General features: G+C 49.8%; 4 non-coding genes and 2 pseudogenes across 4 annotated transcripts; all 6 read right to left on the bottom strand.

Annotated features, from left to right (window-relative positions):
* Nucleotides 1–3,188: 3,188 nt before the first annotated feature.
* LOC130342354 (U2 spliceosomal RNA) lies at nt 3,189–3,379 on the bottom strand. Its single transcript, XR_008882011.1, has one exon. It is a non-coding gene; the product is annotated as a U2 spliceosomal RNA (small nuclear RNA).
* A 2,090-nt stretch (nt 3,380–5,469) lies between these two features.
* Nucleotides 5,470–5,660, bottom strand: LOC130342355 (U2 spliceosomal RNA). The gene has a single exon (XR_008882012.1). It is a non-coding gene; the product is annotated as a U2 spliceosomal RNA (small nuclear RNA).
* Nucleotides 5,661–7,747: 2,087 nt separating this feature from the next.
* Nucleotides 7,748–7,938, bottom strand: LOC130342356 (U2 spliceosomal RNA). Its single transcript, XR_008882013.1, has one exon. It is a non-coding gene; the product is annotated as a U2 spliceosomal RNA (small nuclear RNA).
* Nucleotides 7,939–10,036: 2,098 nt separating this feature from the next.
* On the bottom strand, nt 10,037–10,227 carry LOC130342357 (U2 spliceosomal RNA). Its single transcript, XR_008882014.1, has one exon. It is a non-coding gene; the product is annotated as a U2 spliceosomal RNA (small nuclear RNA).
* A 2,089-nt stretch (nt 10,228–12,316) lies between these two features.
* LOC130342343 (U2 spliceosomal RNA) lies at nt 12,317–12,490 on the bottom strand (annotated as a pseudogene).
* A 2,090-nt stretch (nt 12,491–14,580) lies between these two features.
* LOC130342350 (U2 spliceosomal RNA) lies at nt 14,581–14,760 on the bottom strand (annotated as a pseudogene).
* Nucleotides 14,761–21,949: the final 7,189 nt, after the last annotated feature.

Here is a 21,949-nt window from a genome sequence, read left to right on the forward strand (position 1 = left end):
CCCGAAACAGACTCCGCCTTCTCCCCCTCTGCCACCAAAGCATCCGGAACAGACCTAGAAATGGAAGGAAAAACAGGGGCAGACTCTGCTTCACTGGTCAGCACGCTAACCTCTGCATCGCCTGCCCTGGCAGCATTGGAGTCCTCAGGAACTGTCCCACCTCGAAGAGCCATTGCATATGATCGGGGTGCCCCGGACTGGTAAGTGGGGCAACTCCTAGCCAGGTGATCCGAAGAACCACAGAAATGACACTTGCGTTTCTCGGGACAGTCTGCAGTGCGGTGATCAGGCTTGTGGCAGTTCCTGCAAACCTGCCCGGTTGTACAGTTCTCTCTGGTATGACCAAAGCAAAAACAGTCCCGGCAAAAACTTGGCATCCCCGGGTAGTGCAGAAACCCCCTGTTGTTCCCTATCGCAAAGTTCTGCGGGGGGTGACAAAAACCTTCAGCACCACCCTCGGGGGCAGGCCTAAACTCCACCCAAAAACGTCTCATGCCTGTGAAAGTCCCCAGGATGTTATTTTTCCTCTCCGCACCAGAAACAGACACACAATACCTTCTTAGAAAGGTCTGGATCTCCTCATCCCGCACAAAAGGGTTGTACATATGCACTACCACTGGAACTTTCTTAGGCCGAGCCTCGCAGGAAATGAATCGGATCCCTTGTAGGTCAGGGTGAGAAGCATTCTCCTTACTCCGGTAGAGACAGGTACGGAGATCATCCAGGTTGTAGAAGGTCACGTCAAAGAATCCTTGGCTGGGAAAGACCTGGACACAGAAGATGGAAGCATGCGGCATCCTCAGCACTCCTTCCACGACCTTCTGCTGGACATGCAAAATCCCGTAGGCACTCCTCTTTTCCTCCTCGATAAACAGCCGTACTGTATTAGGAGCGTTCGGCGCATTAGCCATCCTCTCCGGCAGACCCGTCCTCCGATGATCACCTTCCCGTTATCCTGGGACTAAGCCCTCTCCCCAATAGCAGCAGGTGGGTGAAGCCCAGGCAATAAACCTGGGCGATCCCACAAGGCCGAGGAGAGGGGTACCCGAATACCTTAGGGCAAGACACTTGATCTTAGCCAAAAGGCCGAGAAGCGATAACCGTGAAAGGGGCGGGCCCAACAAGGTGCCCTTCATGGGCACTATCACTGCTTGCTGTCAGGGAGGCTGCCAGACAATTTTCCATGCACACTCTGGGCTGGGGGGCAGTCAACCACCAGTACACACAGCAGAACCTAAACCCATACCATTATTGCTAAGCAGCAAGACAGGGGCCCATTGCACTCCCACGGGGCCTTTTTAAATGCAATCCATAACCCGGATTTGCCAGGAACCCTTCTTACTCCTCCTACTTGCATGTGACACTGGGCTTAGGATCTGCATAGGAAACACACACACAAGCACACACCTACCTTTGTTGCCTGCAGATGCCTCCTTGGCTGTCCCCAAACGGTATCAAACCAACACCCACGGGAAGCTGTAAGCATAGAGGACATGCCTGCACCCCATTGGAATTACCTGTGTGGGTTAAACCCGGGTTATTTGACAACCTATGGCGGTGATGGTTCTGCTCAGGCAGAGCAGTGCTGATGCTCCTCATAAAGCTGTCGCTGCTGTGAAGGTTCTAGGTGACATCACAAATCCCTATGGTTACATACACAACAAAGCTGGGTTGTTGTTGTTTACACTCTGCAAGGCCTGTGGAAGTGAGTGACATCATAGCACTGTAGTTCTGAGGGTTCTAGATGGATGCAACAATCTCCTGTTGCTTCTATGAAGGCCATAATAGACGACATCACCAAACAGCTCCATAGTCACATACACAGCAAAGGAGAGATGTTGTTTACACCTAGTGATGTCAGTGGTATTGAGTGACATCACAGCACAGTGCTAAGGCTCCTGGGCCTGGACACAGCAGCGGCTGCAATATCTCAACGGAGAATACGTTTATATATATGTGTGTGTGTGCGCGTATATATATATATATATATATATATATATATATATATATATATATTTCTCCGCCGAAATCACTTTTAAACCCATTTCCACCTTTTTTTCCCTTCTCTTCCTCTTACTTTTTTTTCACGTTTTTTTACGTTTTTCTCCTTTTCGCCTCTTTTCTGGGCGTATTATTCTTCTTTTTCTTCTTTTTTTTCGTCTAATGCATACCCCATCAGTGCAGCAATGCTTATTCAATACCGCCAGCAGATGGAGACACTGGGGGATAATTTTCTAAGGATTTATACTGATTTTTCCTGTCTGAATTTGTCGCACAGAAAGTTGCAGGCCAAATATGTGTGACATTTCTGCGACTTTAGCTTCTAGAGCATTTTTACAACATTATACATAGGTGCTGAATACATAAAAAGCGACTGTTCAGCGACAGACAAGTCGCATCGGCTGAAAGTAGGCCAGAATGTCAGTCCATGTTGGAGCAGGTTTAGATACAGTCTAAAGTATAGATCTCAAAGTCTGTGCACAGAATTTAGCAAGGGCCTCGCACCTTCTGATGCATCAGGTAGGTGCACAATAGCATAGCCTAACCCTCTGTACTTTGGTCTATATTGATGCGGTACATAGACAGCCAGCTGATGACCAATCCATTAGTGCAATGGATGGCTGGAAGCATTTGTCTTTGCCTTTGCAATACCACAGAAGCAATGCATGGTCAATGTACAGCAATGACACACCTGTGTGAACAGCCAGGAGACCCCCCCCCCCCCATGTTATGTTACATAGTTACATAGTTAGTACGGTCGAAAAAAGACATATGTCCATCAAGTTCAACCAGGGAATTAAGGGGTAGGGGTGTGGCGCGATATTGGGGAAGGGATGAGATTTTATATTTCTTCATAAGCATTAATCTTATTTTGTCAATTAGGAACATTCAGCACCCACCCGCTATCAAGGCAGCTGCCTATCATGTCATGCCCTACCTGCACAGGTGTGCTGGCTACTCAAATGATCCAATTAAGGAGGCCATTTAGTCAGCAGCAGCAGAAGTCCTGTGCCTGGACGCTCCAACAGCGGCCAGACACAAGCAGAAGCAGAAGCAGCAGAAGCAGCAGCAGCACCACCTTTTGTTTTTTGGCTGCAGCAGCAGCAAGGCCCACAGGGCTGGCTAGCTGGCTAGCCAGCAAGCAGGTAGCAATGAAAGTAGGAATCTTTCTTTTTAACCCTGTAAGGGGGTGGTGCACTGTACCCGAAGATACTGCCATATCGGGTCAATGCATAGGGCGACGGAAGCAAGCTTCGAAATCGGCCCCCGTTCTCAAAAATCCATTTAATATATGGTCCCCAGATAGGGGACGTATCAGATATTAAACTGATAAGAACAGATACTACACTTGATCTTAGCCAAAAGGCCGAGAAGCGATAACCGTGAAAGGGGCGGGCCCAACAAGGTGCCCTTCATGGGCACTATCACTGCTTGCTGTCAGGGAGGCTGCCAGACAATTTTCCATGCACACTCTGGGCTGGGGGGCAGTCAACCACCAGTACACACAGCAGAACCTAAACCCATACCATTATTGCTAAGCAGCAAGACAGGGGCCCATTGCACTCCCACGGGGCCTTTTTAAATGCAATCCATAACCCGGATTTGCCAGGAACCCTTCTTACTCCTCCTACTTGCATGTGACACTGGGCTTAGGATCTGCATAGGAAACACACACACAAGCACACACCTACCTTTGTTGCCTGCAGATGCCTCCTTGGCTGTCCCCAAACGGTATCAAACCAACACCCACGGGAAGCTGTAAGCATAGAGGACATGCCTGCACCCCATTGGACTTACCTGTGTGGGTTAAACCCGGGTTATTTGACAACCTATGGCGGTGATGGTTCTGCTCAGGCAGAGCAGTGCTGATGCTCCTCATAAAGCTGTCGCTGCTGTGAAGGTTCTAGGTGACATCACAAATCCCTATGGTTACATACACAACAAAGCTGGGTTGTTGTTGTTTACACTCTGCAAGGCCTGTGGAAGTGAGTGACATCATAGCACTGTAGTTCTGAGGGTTCTAGATGGATGCAACAATCTCCTGTTGCTTCTATGAAGGCCATAATAGACGACATCACCAAACAGCTCCATAGTCACATACACAGCAAAGGAGAGATGTTGTTTACACCTAGTGATGTCAGTGGTATTGAGTGACATCACAGCACAGTGCTAAGGCTCCTGGGCCTGGACACAGCAGCGGCTGCAATATCTCAACGGAGAATACGTTTATATATATGTGTGTGTGTGCGCGTATATATATATATATATATATATATATATATATATATATATATATATTTCTCCGCCGAAATCACTTTTAAACCCATTTCCACCTTTTTTTCCCTTCTCTTCCTCTTACTTTTTTTTCACGTTTTTTTACGTTTTTCTCCTTTTCGCCTCTTTTCTGGGCGTATTATTCTTCTTTTTCTTCTTTTTTTTCGTCTAATGCATACCCCATCAGTGCAGCAATGCTTATTCAATACCGCCAGCAGATGGAGACACTGGGGGATAATTTTCTAAGGATTTATACTGATTTTTCCTGTCTGAATTTGTCGCACAGAAAGTTGCAGGCCAAATATGTGTGACATTTCTGCGACTTTAGCTTCTAGAGCATTTTTACAACATTATACATAGGTGCTGAATACATAAAAAGCGACTGTTCAGCGACAGACAAGTCGCATCGGCTGAAAGTAGGCCAGAATGTCAGTCCATGTTGGAGCAGGTTTAGATACAGTCTAAAGTATAGATCTCAAAGTCTGTGCACAGAATTTAGCAAGGGCCTCGCACCTTCTGATGCATCAGGTAGGTGCACAATAGCATAGCCTAACCCTCTGTACTTTGGTCTATATTGATGCGGGACATAGACAGCCAGCTGATGACCAATCCATTAGTGCAATGGATGGCTGGAAGCATTTGTCTTTGCCTTTGCAATACCACAGAAGCAATGCATGGTCAATGTACAGCAATGACACACCTGTGTGAACAGCCAGGAGACCCCCCCCCCCATGTTATGTTACATAGTTACATAGTTAGTACGGTCGAAAAAAGACATATGTCCATCAAGTTCAACCAGGGAATTAAGGGGTAGGGGTGTGGCGCGATATTGGGGAAGGGATGAGATTTTATATTTCTTCATAAGCATTAATCTTATTTTGTCAATTAGGAACATTCAGCACCCACCCGCTATCAAGGCAGCTGCCTATCATGTCATGCCCTACCTGCACAGGTGTGCTGGCTACTCAAATGATCCAATTAAGGAGGCCATTTAGTCAGCAGCAGCAGAAGTCCTGTGCCTGGACGCTCCAACAGCGGCCAGACACAAGCAGAAGCAGAAGCAGCAGAAGCAGCAGCAGCACCACCTTTTGTTTTTTGGCTGCAGCAGCAGCAAGGCCCACAGGGCTGGCTAGCTGGCTAGCCAGCAAGCAGGTAGCAATGAAAGTAGGAATCTTTCTTTTTAACCCTGTAAGGGGGTGGTGCACTGTACCCGAAGATACTGCCATATCGGGTCAATGCATAGGGCGACGGAAGCAAGCTTCGAAATCGGCCCCCGTTCTCAAAAATCCATTTAATATATGGTCCCCAGATAGGGGACGTATCAGATATTAAACTGATAAGAACAGATACTACACTTGATCTTAGCCAAAAGGCCGAGAAGCGATAACCGTGAAAGGGGCGGGCCCAACAAGGTGCCCTTCATGGGCACTATCACTGCTTGCTGTCAGGGAGGCTGCCAGACAATTTTCCATGCACACTCTGGGCTGGGGGGCAGTCAACCACCAGTACACACAGCAGAACCTAAACCCATACCATTATTGCTAAGCAGCAAGACAGGGGCCCATTGCACTCCCACGGGGCCTTTTTAAATGCAATCCATAACCCGGATTTGCCAGGAACCCTTCTTACTCCTCCTACTTGCATGTGACACTGGGCTTAGGATCTGCATAGGAAACACACACACAAGCACACACCTACCTTTGTTGCCTGCAGATGCCTCCTTGGCTGTCCCCAAACGGTATCAAACCAACACCCACGGGAAGCTGTAAGCATAGAGGACATGCCTGCACCCCATTGGACTTACCTGTGTGGGTTAAACCCGGGTTATTTGACAACCTATGGCGGTGATGGTTCTGCTCAGGCAGAGCAGTGCTGATGCTCCTCATAAAGCTGTCGCTGCTGTGAAGGTTCTAGGTGACATCACAAATCCCTATGGTTACATACACAACAAAGCTGGGTTGTTGTTGTTTACACTCTGCAAGGCCTGTGGAAGTGAGTGACATCATAGCACTGTAGTTCTGAGGGTTCTAGATGGATGCAACAATCTCCTGTTGCTTCTATGAAGGCCATAATAGACGACATCACCAAACAGCTCCATAGTCACATACACAGCAAAGGAGAGATGTTGTTTACACCTAGTGATGTCAGTGGTATTGAGTGACATCACAGCACAGTGCTAAGGCTCCTGGGCCTGGACACAGCAGCGGCTGCAATATCTCAACGGAGAATACGTTTATATATATGTGTGTGTGTGCGCGTATATATATATATATATATATATATATATATATATATATATTTCTCCGCCGAAATCACTTTTAAACCCATTTCCACCTTTTTTTCCCTTCTCTTCCTCTTACTTTTTTTTCACGTTTTTTTACGTTTTTCTCCTTTTCGCCTCTTTTCTGGGCGTATTATTCTTCTTTTTCTTCTTTTTTTTCGTCTAATGCATACCCCATCAGTGCAGCAATGCTTATTCAATACCGCCAGCAGATGGAGACACTGGGGGATAATTTTCTAAGGATTTATACTGATTTTTCCTGTCTGAATTTGTCGCACAGAAAGTTGCAGGCCAAATATGTGTGACATTTCTGCGACTTTAGCTTCTAGAGCATTTTTACAACATTATACATAGGTGCTGAATACATAAAAAGCGACTGTTCAGCGACAGACAAGTCGCATCGGCTGAAAGTAGGCCAGAATGTCAGTCCATGTTGGAGCAGGTTTAGATACAGTCTAAAGTATAGATCTCAAAGTCTGTGCACAGAATTTAGCAAGGGCCTCGCACCTTCTGATGCATCAGGTAGGTGCACAATAGCATAGCCTAACCCTCTGTACTTTGGTCTATATTGATGCGGGACATAGACAGCCAGCTGATGACCAATCCATTAGTGCAATGGATGGCTGGAAGCATTTGTCTTTGCCTTTGCAATACCACAGAAGCAATGCATGGTCAATGTACAGCAATGACACACCTGTGTGAACAGCCAGGAGACCCCCCCCCCCCCCATGTTATGTTACATAGTTACATAGTTAGTACGGTCGAAAAAAGACATATGTCCATCAAGTTCAACCAGGGAATTAAGGGGTAGGGGTGTGGCGCGATATTGGGGAAGGGATGAGATTTTATATTTCTTCATAAGCATTAATCTTATTTTGTCAATTAGGAACATTCAGCACCCACCCGCTATCAAGGCAGCTGCCTATCATGTCATGCCCTACCTGCACAGGTGTGCTGGCTACTCAAATGATCCAATTAAGGAGGCCATTTAGTCAGCAGCAGCAGAAGTCCTGTGCCTGGACGCTCCAACAGCGGCCAGACACAAGCAGAAGCAGAAGCAGCAGAAGCAGCAGCAGCACCACCTTTTGTTTTTTGGCTGCAGCAGCAGCAAGGCCCACAGGGCTGGCTAGCTGGCTAGCCAGCAAGCAGGTAGCAATGAAAGTAGGAATCTTTCTTTTTAACCCTGTAAGGGGGTGGTGCACTGTACCCGAAGATACTGCCATATCGGGTCAATGCATAGGGCGACGGAAGCAAGCTTCGAAATCGGCCCCCGTTCTCAAAAATCCATTTAATATATGGTCCCCAGATAGGGGACGTATCAGATATTAAACTGATAAGAACAGATACTACACTTGATCTTAGCCAAAAGGCCGAGAAGCGATAACCGTGAAAGGGGCGGGCCCAACAAGGTGCCCTTCATGGGCACTATCACTGCTTGCTGTCAGGGAGGCTGCCAGACAATTTTCCATGCACACTCTGGGCTGGGGGGCAGTCAACCACCAGTACACACAGCAGAACCTAAACCCATACCATTATTGCTAAGCAGCAAGACAGGGGCCCATTGCACTCCCACGGGGCCTTTTTAAATGCAATCCATAACCCGGATTTGCCAGGAACCCTTCTTACTCCTCCTACTTGCATGTGACACTGGGCTTAGGATCTGCATAGGAAACACACACACAAGCACACACCTACCTTTGTTGCCTGCAGATGCCTCCTTGGCTGTCCCCAAACGGTATCAAACCAACACCCACGGGAAGCTGTAAGCATAGAGGACATGCCTGCACCCCATTGGACTTACCTGTGTGGGTTAAACCCGGGTTATTTGACAACCTATGGCGGTGATGGTTCTGCTCAGGCAGAGCAGTGCTGATGCTCCTCATAAAGCTGTCGCTGCTGTGAAGGTTCTAGGTGACATCACAAATCCCTATGGTTACATACACAACAAAGCTGGGTTGTTGTTGTTTACACTCTGCAAGGCCTGTGGAAGTGAGTGACATCATAGCACTGTAGTTCTGAGGGTTCTAGATGGATGCAACAATCTCCTGTTGCTTCTATGAAGGCCATAATAGACGACATCACCAAACAGCTCCATAGTCACATACACAGCAAAGGAGAGATGTTGTTTACACCTAGTGATGTCAGTGGTATTGAGTGACATCACAGCACAGTGCTAAGGCTCCTGGGCCTGGACACAGCAGCGGCTGCAATATCTCAACGGAGAATACGTTTATATATATGTGTGTGTGTGCGCGTATATATATATATATATATATATATATATATATATATATATATATATATATATACTCCGCCGAAATCACTTTTAAACCCATTTCCACCTTTTTTTCCCTTCTCTTCCTCTTACTTTTTTTTCACGTTTTTTTACGTTTTTCTCCTTTTCGCCTCTTTTCTGGGCGTATTATTCTTCTTTTTCTTCTTTTTTTTCGTCTAATGCATACCCCATCAGTGCAGCAATGCTTATTCAATACCGCCAGCAGATGGAGACACTGGGGGATAATTTTCTAAGGATTTATACTGATTTTTCCTGTCTGAATTTGTCGCACAGAAAGTTGCAGGCCAAATATGTGTGACATTTCTGCGACTTTAGCTTCTAGAGCATTTTTACAACATTATACATAGGTGCTGAATACATAAAAAGCGACTGTTCAGCGACAGACAAGTCGCATCGGCTGAAAGTAGGCCAGAATGTCAGTCCATGTTGGAGCAGGTTTAGATACAGTCTAAAGTATAGATCTCAAAGTCTGTGCACAGAATTTAGCAAGGGCCTCGCACCTTCTGATGCATCAGGTAGGTGCACAATAGCATAGCCTAACCCTCTGTACTTTGGTCTATATTGATGCGGGACATAGACAGCCAGCTGATGACCAATCCATTAGTGCAATGGATGGCTGGAAGCATTTGTCTTTGCCTTTGCAATACCACAGAAGCAATGCATGGTCAATGTACAGCAATGACACACCTGTGTGAACAGCCAGGAGACCCCCCCCCCCCCCATGTTATGTTACATAGTTACATAGTTAGTACGGTCGAAAAAAGACATATGTCCATCAAGTTCAACCAGGGAATTAAGGGGTAGGGGTGTGGCGCGATATTGGGGAAGGGATGAGATTTTATATTTCTTCATAAGCATTAATCTTATTTTGTCAATTAGGAACATTCAGCACCCACCCGCTATCAAGGCAGCTGCCTATCATGTCATGCCCTACCTGCACAGGTGTGCTGGCTACTCAAATGATCCAATTAAGGAGGCCATTTAGTCAGCAGCAGCAGAAGTCCTGTGCCTGGACGCTCCAACAGCGGCCAGACACAAGCAGAAGCAGAAGCAGCAGAAGCAGCAGCAGCACCACCTTTTGTTTTTTGGCTGCAGCAGCAGCAAGGCCCACAGGGCTGGCTAGCTGGCTAGCCAGCAAGCAGGTAGCAATGAAAGTAGGAATCTTTCTTTTTAACCCTGTAAGGGGGTGGTGCACTGTACCCGAAGATACTGCCATATCGGGTCAATGCATAGGGCGACGGAAGCAAGCTTCGAAATCGGCCCCCGTTCTCAAAAATCCATTTAATATATGGTCCCCAGATAGGGGACGTATCAGATATTAAACTGATAAGAACAGATACTACACTTGATCTTAGCCAAAAGGCCGAGAAGCGATAACCGTGAAAGGGGCGGGCCCAACAAGGTGCCCTTCATGGGCACTATCACTGCTTGCTGTCAGGGAGGCTGCCAGACAATTTTCCATGCACACTCTGGGCTGGGGGGCAGTCAACCACCAGTACACACAGCAGAACCTAAACCCATACCATTATTGCTAAGCAGCAAGACAGGGGCCCATTGCACTCCCACGGGGCCTTTTTAAATGCAATCCATAACCCGGATTTGCCAGGAACCCTTCTTACTCCTCCTACTTGCATGTGACACTGGGCTTAGGATCTGCATAGGAAACACACACACAAGCACACACCTACCTTTGTTGCCTGCAGATGCCTCCTTGGCTGTCCCCAAACGGTATCAAACCAACACCCACGGGAAGCTGTAAGCATAGAGGACATGCCTGCACCCCATTGGACTTACCTGTGTGGGTTAAACCCGGGTTATTTGACAACCTATGGCGGTGATGGTTCTGCTCAGGCAGAGCAGTGCTGATGCTCCTCATAAAGCTGTCGCTGCTGTGAAGGTTCTAGGTGACATCACAAATCCCTATGGTTACATACACAACAAAGCTGGGTTGTTGTTGTTTACACTCTGCAAGGCCTGTGGAAGTGAGTGACATCATAGCACTGTAGTTCTGAGGGTTCTAGATGGATGCAACAATCTCCTGTTGCTTCTATGAAGGCCATAATAGACGACATCACCAAACAGCTCCATAGTCACATACACAGCAAAGGAGAGATGTTGTTTACACCTAGTGATGTCAGTGGTATTGAGTGACATCACAGCACAGTGCTAAGGCTCCTGGGCCTGGACACAGCAGCGGCTGCAATATCTCAACGGAGAATACGTTTATATATATGTGTGTGTGTGCGCGTATATATATATATATATATATATATATATATATATATATATATTTCTCCGCCGAAATCACTTTTAAACCCATTTCCACCTTTTTTTCCCTTCTCTTCCTCTTACTTTTTTTTCACGTTTTTTTACGTTTTTCTCCTTTTCGCCTCTTTTCTGGGCGTATTATTCTTCTTTTTCTTCTTTTTTTTCGTCTAATGCATACCCCATCAGTGCAGCAATGCTTATTCAATACCGCCAGCAGATGGAGACACTGGGGGATAATTTTCTAAGGATTTATACTGATTTTTCCTGTCTGAATTTGTCGCACAGAAAGTTGCAGGCCAAATATGTGTGACATTTCTGCGACTTTAGCTTCTAGAGCATTTTTACAACATTATACATAGGTGCTGAATACATAAAAAGCGACTGTTCAGCGACAGACAAGTCGCATCGGCTGAAAGTAGGCCAGAATGTCAGTCCATGTTGGAGCAGGTTTAGATACAGTCTAAAGTATAGATCTCAAAGTCTGTGCACAGAATTTAGCAAGGGCCTCGCACCTTCTGATGCATCAGGTAGGTGCACAATAGCATAGCCTAACCCTCTGTACTTTGGTCTATATTGATGCGGGACATAGACAGCCAGCTGATGACCAATCCATTAGTGCAATGGATGGCTGGAAGCATTTGTCTTTGCCTTTGCAATACCACAGAAGCAATGCATGGTCAATGTACAGCAATGACACACCTGTGTGAACAGCCAGGAGACCCCCCCCCCCCCCATGTTATGTTACATAGTTACATAGTTAGTACGGTCGAAAAAAGACATATGTCCATCAAGTTCAACCAGGGAATTAAGGGGTAGGGGTGTGGCGCGATATTGGGGAAGGGATGAGATTTTATATTTCTTCATAAGCATTAATCTTATTTTGTCAATTAGGAACATTCAGCACCCACCCGCTATCAAGGCAGCTGCCTATCATGTCATGCCCTACCTGCACAGGTGTGCTGGCTACTCAAATGATCCAATTAAGGAGGCCATTTAGTCAGCAGCAGCAGAAGTCCTGTGCCTGGACGCTCCAACAGCGGCCAGACACAAGCAGAAGCAGAAGCAGCAGAAGCAGCAGCAGCACCACCTTTTGTTTTTTGGCTGCAGCAGCAGCAAGGCCCACAGGGCTGGCTAGCTGGCTAGCCAGCAAGCAGGTAGCAATGAAAGTAGGAATCTTTCTTTTTAACCCTGTAAGGGGGTGGTGCACTGTACCCGAAGATACTGCCATATCGGGTCAATGCATAGGGCGACGGAAGCAAGCTTCGAAATCGGCCCCCGTTCTCAAAAATCCATTTAAGGGGACGTATCAGATATTAAACTGATAAGAACAGATACTACACTTGATCTTAGCCAAAAGGCCGAGAAGCGATAACCGTGAAAGGGGCGGGCCCAACAAGGTGCCCTTCATGGGCACTATCACTGCTTGCTGTCAGGGAGGCTGCCAGACAATTTTCCATGCACACTCTGGGCTGGGGGGCAGTCAACCACCAGTACACACAGCAGAACCTAAACCCATACCATTATTGCTAAGCAGCAAGACAGGGGCCCATTGCACTCCCACGGGGCCTTTTTAAATGCAATCCATAACCCGGATTTGCCAGGAACCCTTCTTACTCCTCCTACTTGCATGTGACACTGGGCTTAGGATCTGCATAGGAAACACACACACAAGCACACACCTACCTTTGTTGCCTGCAGATGCCTCCTTGGCTGTCCCCAAACGGTATCAAACCAACACCCACGGGAAGCTGTAAGCATAGAGGACATGCCTGCACCCCATTGGACTTACCTGTGTGGGTTAAACCCGGGTTATTTGACAACCTATGGCGGTGATGGTTCTGCTCAGGCAGAGCAGTGCTGATGCTCCTCATAAAGCTGTCGCTGCTGTGAAGGTTCTAGGTGACATCACAAATCCCTATGGTTACATACACAACAAAGCTGGGTTGTTGTTGTTTACACTCTGCAAGGCCTGTGGAAGTGAGTGACATCATAGCACTGTAGTTCTGAGGGTTCTAGATGGATGCAACAATCTCCTGTTGCTTCTATGAAGGCCATAATAGACGACATCACCAAACAGCTCCATAGTCACATACACAGCAAAGGAGAGATGTTGTTTACACCTAGTGATGTCAGTGGTATTGAGTGACATCACAGCACAGTGCTAAGGCTCCTGGGCCTGGACACAGCAGCGGCTGCAATATCTCAACGGAGAATACGTTTATATATATGTGTGTGTGTGCGCGTATATATATATATATATATATATATATATATATATATATATATATTTCTCCGCCGAAATCACTTTTAAACCCATTTCCACCTTTTTTTCCCTTCTCTTCCTCTTACTTTTTTTTCACGTTTTTTTACGTTTTTCTCCTTTTCGCCTCTTTTCTGGGCGTATTATTCTTCTTTTTCTTCTTTTTTTTCGTCTAATGCATACCCCATCAGTGCAGCAATGCTTATTCAATACCGCCAGCAGATGGAGACACTGGGGGATAATTTTCTAAGGATTTATACTGATTTTTCCTGTCTGAATTTGTCGCACAGAAAGTTGCAGGCCAAATATGTGTGACATTTCTGCGACTTTAGCTTCTAGAGCATTTTTACAACATTATACATAGGTGCTGAATACATAAAAAGCGACTGTTCAGCGACAGACAAGTCGCATCGGCTGAAAGTAGGCCAGAATGTCAGTCCATGTTGGAGCAGGTTTAGATACAGTCTAAAGTATAGATCTCAAAGTCTGTGCACAGAATTTAGCAAGGGCCTCGCACCTTCTGATGCATCAGGTAGGTGCACAATAGCATAGCCTAACCCTCTGTACTTTGGTCTATATTGATGCGGGACATAGACAGCCAGCTGATGACCAATCCATTAGTGCAATGGATGGCTGGAAGCATTTGTCTTTGCCTTTGCAATACCACAGAAGCAATGCATGGTCAATGTACAGCAATGACACACCTGTGTGAACAGCCAGGAGACCCCCCCCCCCCCATGTTATGTTACATAGTTACATAGTTAGTACGGTCGAAAAAAGACATATGTCCATCAAGTTCAACCAGGGAATTAAGGGGTAGGGGTGTGGCGCGATATTGGGGAAGGGATGAGATTTTATATTTCTTCATAAGCATTAATCTTATTTTGTCAATTAGGAACATTCAGCACCCACCCGCTATCAAGGCAGCTGCCTATCATGTCATGCCCTACCTGCACAGGTGTGCTGGCTACTCAAATGATCCAATTAAGGAGGCCATTTAGTCAGCAGCAGCAGAAGTCCTGTGCCTGGACGCTCCAACAGCGGCCAGACACAAGCAGAAGCAGAAGCAGCAGAAGCAGCAGCAGCACCACCTTTTGTTTTTTGGCTGCAGCAGCAGCAAGGCCCACAGGGCTGGCTAGCTGGCTAGCCAGCAAGCAGGTAGCAATGAAAGTAGGAATCTTTCTTTTTAACCCTGTAAGGGGGTGGTGCACTGTACCCGAAGATACTGCCATATCGGGTCAATGCATAGGGCGACGGAAGCAAGCTTCGAAATCGGCCCCCGTTCTCAAAAATCCATTTAATATATGGTCCCCAGATAGGGGACGTATCAGATATTAAACTGATAAGAACAGATTTTTTTTTTTTTTTTTTAAAGCCGAGGAACGTGCTTTCGATTCACCCAAAGTGCAAGAAAAAGTGCAAACGTGTTACACTAAAAAAACGTGCACAAAGGATGCGGTCTATCGCAAGCCCTTCTCCGATAGGAGAGAGGCCCCCCAACAAACCTTACCCTTCGCCTCCGGACCAAAAGGTACCTGCGAGGTTCCAGGTTCGATGTCCCTTTTCGCCGAAGCTACTAGGGGACCACAAATGCTCCCGGCATCCCCCTTGGCGTTAGCCAAGGTATCTGCCCGCAGAGCCGATTACGGTAGGTACCCTGCCAAAGCAGGAGTACCCGGGGTGTTTGCAGGGAGGTGCGGAACCTAATGGCCACACACACCTCCCCTAGACCGCCAGGAGGGACACCCAGAAGGGCTACCGCATCCTGACAAATCCTGTGAACACACAACACGCAAAAAGTGACACAGTGAAACAAAAAAGAAATAAATAAGTGAATGTGTGCAGATATACTGCCCGGACATCCGGCCGGATCTATAAAAATTTCTCTGATCCTAGCCAGAAGGCCGGGAATCAAGAGGTGAGTGCCACAAGGTGAAGAGATTATGGTGCCCGTGCTTCAACTCAGTGAGTCTATTCTCCCAGTGAGTTTCGGCACCTCGGGGTCACCACTCCCCGAGGCACAAAAGTACCTCGGCTCTAGACCCTCTCAGCCTCATGGCGAGACCCGGAGGGAACAGGTCACATCGGGGCAGCCGTCGAGCTGATTCCTCAGAACCAGCCCCGGAAAGCCCTGGTACACCTGCATCCTCCATGCAGCACCCATCCCCACCAGCGTCACTGTACACCGGCATGAAAAACTGATAAGAACAGATTTTTTGATTGAAAGAGCTTTATTTTCCGTTCAGTCATTACAAGTCGTACAATAAATTACAGTCACACAAAGCATGATAGTACAATACACAGCAAAGGTTCCCTAAGCTATACATCGCACACCATGCTACTCTAACATTCAGCTCAATCCTGCAATATAAAGGCACAAGAGATCAAACAAAAACCAAATAATACAATCTGTGATCGGGGTAGGGGTGTGGGCGACTATGTGGGGGTAGGGAGGGGGCGGATCACAGGGCCAAACTGTTGGGCTGTATCTTCAGGGAGACATGGGAGAAGGAGAGGGGTCTTCACTCCTCTTCTTCCTCATCAACGGCCGAGCTGTCCAAGATGGAATAGTCTCTAAGCAGGTTCTTGATGAACCTGCGGCAGTCCCGGACGGACATGTTTTCCCTGTTGATCACGAGGCGGTTCCTGGCAAGCCACACTGCGTCCTTAAAACAGTTCATAAGGCGCCAGGCCTCCTGGATGGCCTCCACGTCGTGGGTCCCAGGGAACAGGCCGTAAAGCACCGAATGGTACGATAGGCAGCTCCTGGGCACTGAGTCTCTGAGTTCCTGTTCTAGGGCGTCCAACAGACCCTGTGCAAAGGGGCACTGCCAAAACACGTGGAAAGATGTTTCCTCCACGTAGGGGCAACGGGGGCAGTACCGGGTCTTGCACAGGTTGCGGGCATGCATGAATGACCTGAGAGAGAGACCTCCCATGACGGCCATCCACGACAAGTCCTTGTGTCCATTGGTAAGCCGCTTTGAGGCCACATTGTTCCAAACTGTCTCTGCAGTGGCTGCGGGGAGTCCCGGAACCAGCTCGGTCGAGTCCTTAGCTCGGATGAGCTTGTGGATTGTCTTTGGCTTCCATAGGTCTGGTTTCAGTCCTTCCAGCTGGTGCTCCCTCACAAACCGGACAACATCCCCATAGAACCAGGGAGTGTTCCAGTTGTAAGGGATGGAGCTGTCCCACTTGTCCCAGCCCAGCTGTCTCCAGAGGGGCATGAGAAGCAAGCGAGACATGGACCTGCCCGCTGAGCCAGTCTTTTCTACAAGAGTCCGCTGCACCGTGACACATGCAAAGGAGGCCCTCAGCAGAGCGGGGATGTCGGGTATTCCCTTCCCACCCTTGCGGGGTTCCTTGTACATCACGGTCCTCTTGACTCTGTCCATTTTGCCCCAGACGAAGCCAAACACTGTCCGGGTGATGGCCTTGCAAACGGTGGTATGGGGAGGCCAGGCCTGTGCGGTATATTGGAGCACAGGCAAAACTTCACTCCGCAGGACAAGTGCCTTGCCTTCCATCGTGAGCTTTCTGGAGCTCCACAGTCCGATCTTCGAGTTTATCCTTCCTAGTCGGTCTTGCCAAGACTTAAGGGCCGCTCCTTCCTTCCCGAACCAGACTCCAAGAATTTGAATGAAGTCCGGCTTAATAGTAAAGGGGAAGGGGGCGGAAGAAGCCAGGTGCCATTCCCCGAAGAGCATGGCCTCCGACTTCCCGCAGTTGACTTTTGCCCCCGAAGCTCTGCCGAAGTCCTCGCAGGTCTGGACGAGTGCAGTCACCGAACGCTGGTCAGCGCAGAAGACGGTCACGTCGTCCATGTAGAGCGAGCACTTGACCTCGTGGCGATCTGGTCCTGGTGCGGTGATGCCTCTGATCTCTCCATTCTGCCGGATAGTCTCAGCGAAGAGCTCTATAACACAAACAAAAAGGAGAGGTGAAAGAGGGCAGCCTTGTCTAACCCCTGAAAGAATAGGAAAGGGGTCAGTCTTCCAGCCGTTCACCAACACCGTGCTGTAAATGTCAAAATACATAACGTTAACAAAAGAGCAAAACATCTTCCCCAGACCCAGCCTGCGCAAAACCCTGTCCATGAATGCGTGGGAGACACGGTCGAACGCCTTCTCCTGATCTAAGCTGACCAGGGCGGCGCGGCCCCCGCGGTCCTGGATGTAATGGACCGTGTCTCTCACAAGGGCAAGGCTGTCGGCAATCCTGCGGCCAGGAATGCTGCAGGTCTGGTCCGGATAGACGATCTGCCCCATGACAGGTTTCAGCCTGTTGGCCAGCACCTTGGCGAGGATCTTGTAGTCCACGTTCAGGAGAGAGATGGGACGCCAGTTTTTCAGGTCACATCTCTCCCCCTTCCGCTTATACAAGATCGTGATCATCCCTTCCCTCAACGACGGAGGCATTCTGCCCCCCACCACCATCTCCTCGTACACCTCCAACAGGTCCGGACAGATCAGGTCACCCAGCGCTACGTAGAGCTCGGCCGGGAGACCGTCACTGCCCGGGGTCCTGCCGGGCTTAAAGGATTTAGCGGCAGAGAGCAGCTCCCCCACCGTCAAGGGATCGTCCATAGCCGCCGCACCTGCGGGATCAACAACGTTAGTGACACCTGACAGGAACCTCTCGGCGGCTTCGGGGTCGGATGACTTGGGGGCGTAGAGGTTGCTGTAGAAGTCGTGGACGACCCCCATCACTTCCTCCTTGCCGCTCCTCATGTGTCCGGTCTCATCTCGTAGCTCAGTCAGGGGCGTGTGGCCGGCATGGAGCTTCCTGAAAAAGAAAGAGTTACATTTCTCACCCTTCTCCAGGTTCTCCACCTTGGAACGAAAGACGATTCGCTTGGATTCCTCCTCAAAGTGCCTTTTCAAGCTCTTTTTGGTCTCCTCCAGCTCCTCCCTGACGTCCCAGCCACACTGGAGCAGGTCCTGCAGGGACCGCAGCTCGCGCTGCAGTTTCCTCAAGTCCCACTTCTTCGCACACGCCTGTTGTCTGCCTTTTGCCTGAAAGAAACAACGGAATTCGACTTTAACATATTCCCACCAATCGCTGATGCACTTGAACAGACATTTGTCATTTCGCCATACAAGGTAAGCATCCCTAAGTTCCTCCATGACCTCCCTCTGCTCCAACAGGGCACAATTCAACTTCCAGGAGCCCGGGCCAGGTGGGAATCCATGGCCCAGAGTCCCCCGGAATCGAATGGCCCTGTGGTCAGAGAAGAAGCAGGGGACCATAGAGTACGACACCTTTCTGACTGCTCTCGAAGTGAAGATGAAGTCTATCCGAGAACGGAGCGAGCCATCGGGGCGGCTCCACGTATAGTTTACGGAGCCGTTCCCGATGGACCCGACAACGTCCTGCAAGGATGCCTCCGTCACCATCTCAATCAGCAGTTTAGACGTCACGTCCAGGCTGGCGGATGTGCCAGAACTGCGCCCGTCCACCTCAATGGGGCAGTTGAAGTCACCACCCAACACTACTGCTCTAGTGGTGGCAAGTTCAGCCCGCAGGGCCTGGAGAACCTCCAGTCGGACATCCCTCTCAGGGGAGGCATACACGTTGATGAGCCGCACGGGCTCACCCGCCCAGGAACCGTCTGCGACAAGAAGTCTGCCACAGACGAGCTCCCGGACGGAATCAAGTGCAAAGTTACCTCCCCTGATCAGGATGGCCACCCCCGCAGACCTATTGTCGCCCCCACCAGACCAGTAGGAAGGGCCGTGAGGCCACTGCCTGGCCAGATGGTTGTAAGACCTAGAAGCAGACAAAGCACATTCCTGCAACATGTAAACATCACACCTCTGGGAATCTAAGAACGTAAGAACAGTCTGAAATCTAAACCAAGCTCTAATACTCCTCACATTAATGCAGAAGATGTTGAGATCAGCCATGGGAATAAAAAGAGAGGTTAGTTCTGATACTAGTTACCAGTCTGGTCGGACGGGTCCTCTTCTCTGGCGCCTGTCGGCTCCTGTGGCTTCTCGTAGCGCCCTTCCAAGAACTCGTCGTAGACCGTGTTGGACGGAGTGTCCAGGATTTTCTTAACCTCTGGGTCCTGCAGCAGCTCCTCCATAGATTGAGCTTGGACTGGCTCTGCTTGGACCTGCTCCACTTGGGCCTGCTCCATCACCTCCTCTCCTTCTGAAGCCTCAAGGCTCTCGCAGACCTGCTCCATCTCCTCCTCCTCATCTGAAGCTTGAGGGGTCTCGCAGGTCTCGATTATCTTTCTTTTGTGGGACTCTTCTGATACGTTGTCCCTTCCTTTCCTCTTCCTCTGTATGGTACCTGGGGGAGGAAGCACAGGAAAGTCCTCCGAAGGGCGGGCACCAGCAGCTGGAGGGGGGTTAGGTGCTGCTGGGCCAGGAGAGAAAGGAGGCTGGGTGGGGCGGGGGGCAGGAGAGAGTGCCCGGGCAGGGGAGGACGGGGCAGGGGTGGGCCGGGCAGGGGAGGACGGGGCAGGGGTGGGCCGGGCAGGGGAGGACGGGGCAGGGGTGGGCCGGGGTGGGGTACGGGGGGCAGGGGTGGGGCGGGATGGGGCAGGAGGGGCAGGGGTGGGACGGGATGGTGTAGGAGGGGCAGGGGTGGGACGGGATGGGGCAGGAGGGGCAGGGGTGGGACGGGATGGGGCAGGGGTGGGACGGGATGGGGCAGGGGTGGGGCGGGATGGGGCAGGAGATGGGGCGGGAGGGGCAGGGGATGGGGCGGGAGGGGCAGGGGAGGGGCGGGACGGGGCAGGGGAGGGGCGGGACGGGGCAGGGGTGGTGGCTTTCGCCTTCTTACCCTCCTTGGTCGGCTTGGCCATCCGTGGTGTTGGCTCCGGAGCTGGGGCTGGCTTCGGTGCTCTCGCTGCCACAGATGCCCATGTTCTCTCCCTCTGGGGGCAGTCCTTGTAGCTGTGGGCTGCCAGTCCGCAGAGGTTGCAGGTCTTGCTCTTGGGGCAGTCCTTGGTCGTGTGACCTGTCACACGGCAATACCTGCAGGCATCCTCCGTACAGTCCTTGCCCTCGTGGCCCATCTTGCCACATCTCCTGCAGGTCTGCGGCATGTCCGGGTAGAAGATAAGTCCTGTGGAGTTGCCCAAGGAAAATGTCGTTGGCAGGTGCTGTAGTCCGTCTGGAGAAGCAGGGTTCTTGTTGAGTCTGACGACCACAGACCACTTGCAGGTCCAGTATCCGAGTGAGTTCAGGATGCGGGTGGGCTCCCTCACCACGGTGCAGAAGCGCTTCAGGAAGGTCGAGATGTCCGTGCCTGGGGTGTGTGGGTTCCGCATTGAGACCGTCACCCGCCTCTCCTCTCTTTGAATAAGGCAGTTGCCCACAAAGCGAGAGAAAGGGGATTCGGGACTCGCCGCTTTCACCACCTCCCAGTATCTTCTACAGGTCCCAATGGTGGCAAAGGTGATGTAGAAGATTCCCGAAAAGAAGGTTGCTATTCCCAGGGTGTCAGCCGTGGGGAAGCCTTGATCCGCCAGCATCTTCTTGCAGAACACGTCGTGGGACATGTCCGGCACCCTTCCGTCCACGGGCTTGAGCTTCAAGGCAACAGTCTGCCTCATCCAGGGCTCCAGGGTTGGAGCTTCCAGGTTAGGAATTCTGCCGCCCTTCTGCCTTGCCGTGGTGGAGGTTGAAGCTTGCTGTGGTTGGGGCTGGACCTCCAGGCCTTGCCCTGCAGCCTCCTGGGTGGACTTGCTGGTTGAGGCCATGGCTTCTTCCAGCAGGCTCTTTTCTGCTTCCTTGCTTGCTTGTGGAGAGAGGCTTCGCAAAGTCTTCTTTCCCGGGTGGGAGGAGCTATGCAGATCCGGTCCCGGTGGGAGGAGCTATGCAAATCCTTCTCCAGAGGCAGCGAGTTTCTTCGAAAAGATTCTGCGCCGCCTTCCTCTTCGCCGCTGTTCCGGAATTCACCGCCGATTCCCTTCTTCCAGGTTCTTCGTCGGCTTCTTCCGGAGCTGCAGTCTTCAAGATCTTCTCCTTCTTCAGATGTTCCGAGGCAGGCAGGAGACGATCTTCAGGTGGTATGCTCTAGAGAAATGCGGTTCTAATAAGAACGAAAAGTACTGCAATCGTACTACGCAAAATCTCTACCACAATGCTTGGAGTTCTTCAGACCGTAGCGATCATGGTATCTCCCCTGCCAGGTAAGTATTAAATATTAAACTGATAAGAACAGATTTTTTTTTTTTTTTTTTATCTAAAGCCGAGGAACGTGCTTTCGATTCACCCAAAGTGCAAGAAAAAGTGCAAACGTGTTACACTAAAAAAACGTGCACAAAGGATGCGGTCTATCGCAAGCCCTTCTCCGATAGGAGAGAGGCCCCCCAACAAACCTTACCCTTCGCCTCCGGACCAAATGGTACCTGCGAGGTTCCAGGTTCGATGTCCCTTTTCGCCGAAGCTACTAGGGGACCACAAATGCTCCCGGCATCCCCCTTGGCGTTAGCCAAGGTATCTGCCCGCAGAGCCGATTACGGTAGGTACCCTGCCAAAGCAGGAGTACCCGGGGTGTTTGCAGGGAGGTGCGGAACCTAATGGCCACACACACCTCCCCTAGACCGCCA

This window comes from Hyla sarda, unplaced genomic scaffold, assembly GCF_029499605.1.
Source record: "Hyla sarda isolate aHylSar1 unplaced genomic scaffold, aHylSar1.hap1 scaffold_649, whole genome shotgun sequence".
In the NCBI taxonomy this organism is placed as follows: domain Eukaryota; kingdom Metazoa; phylum Chordata; class Amphibia; order Anura; family Hylidae; genus Hyla; species Hyla sarda.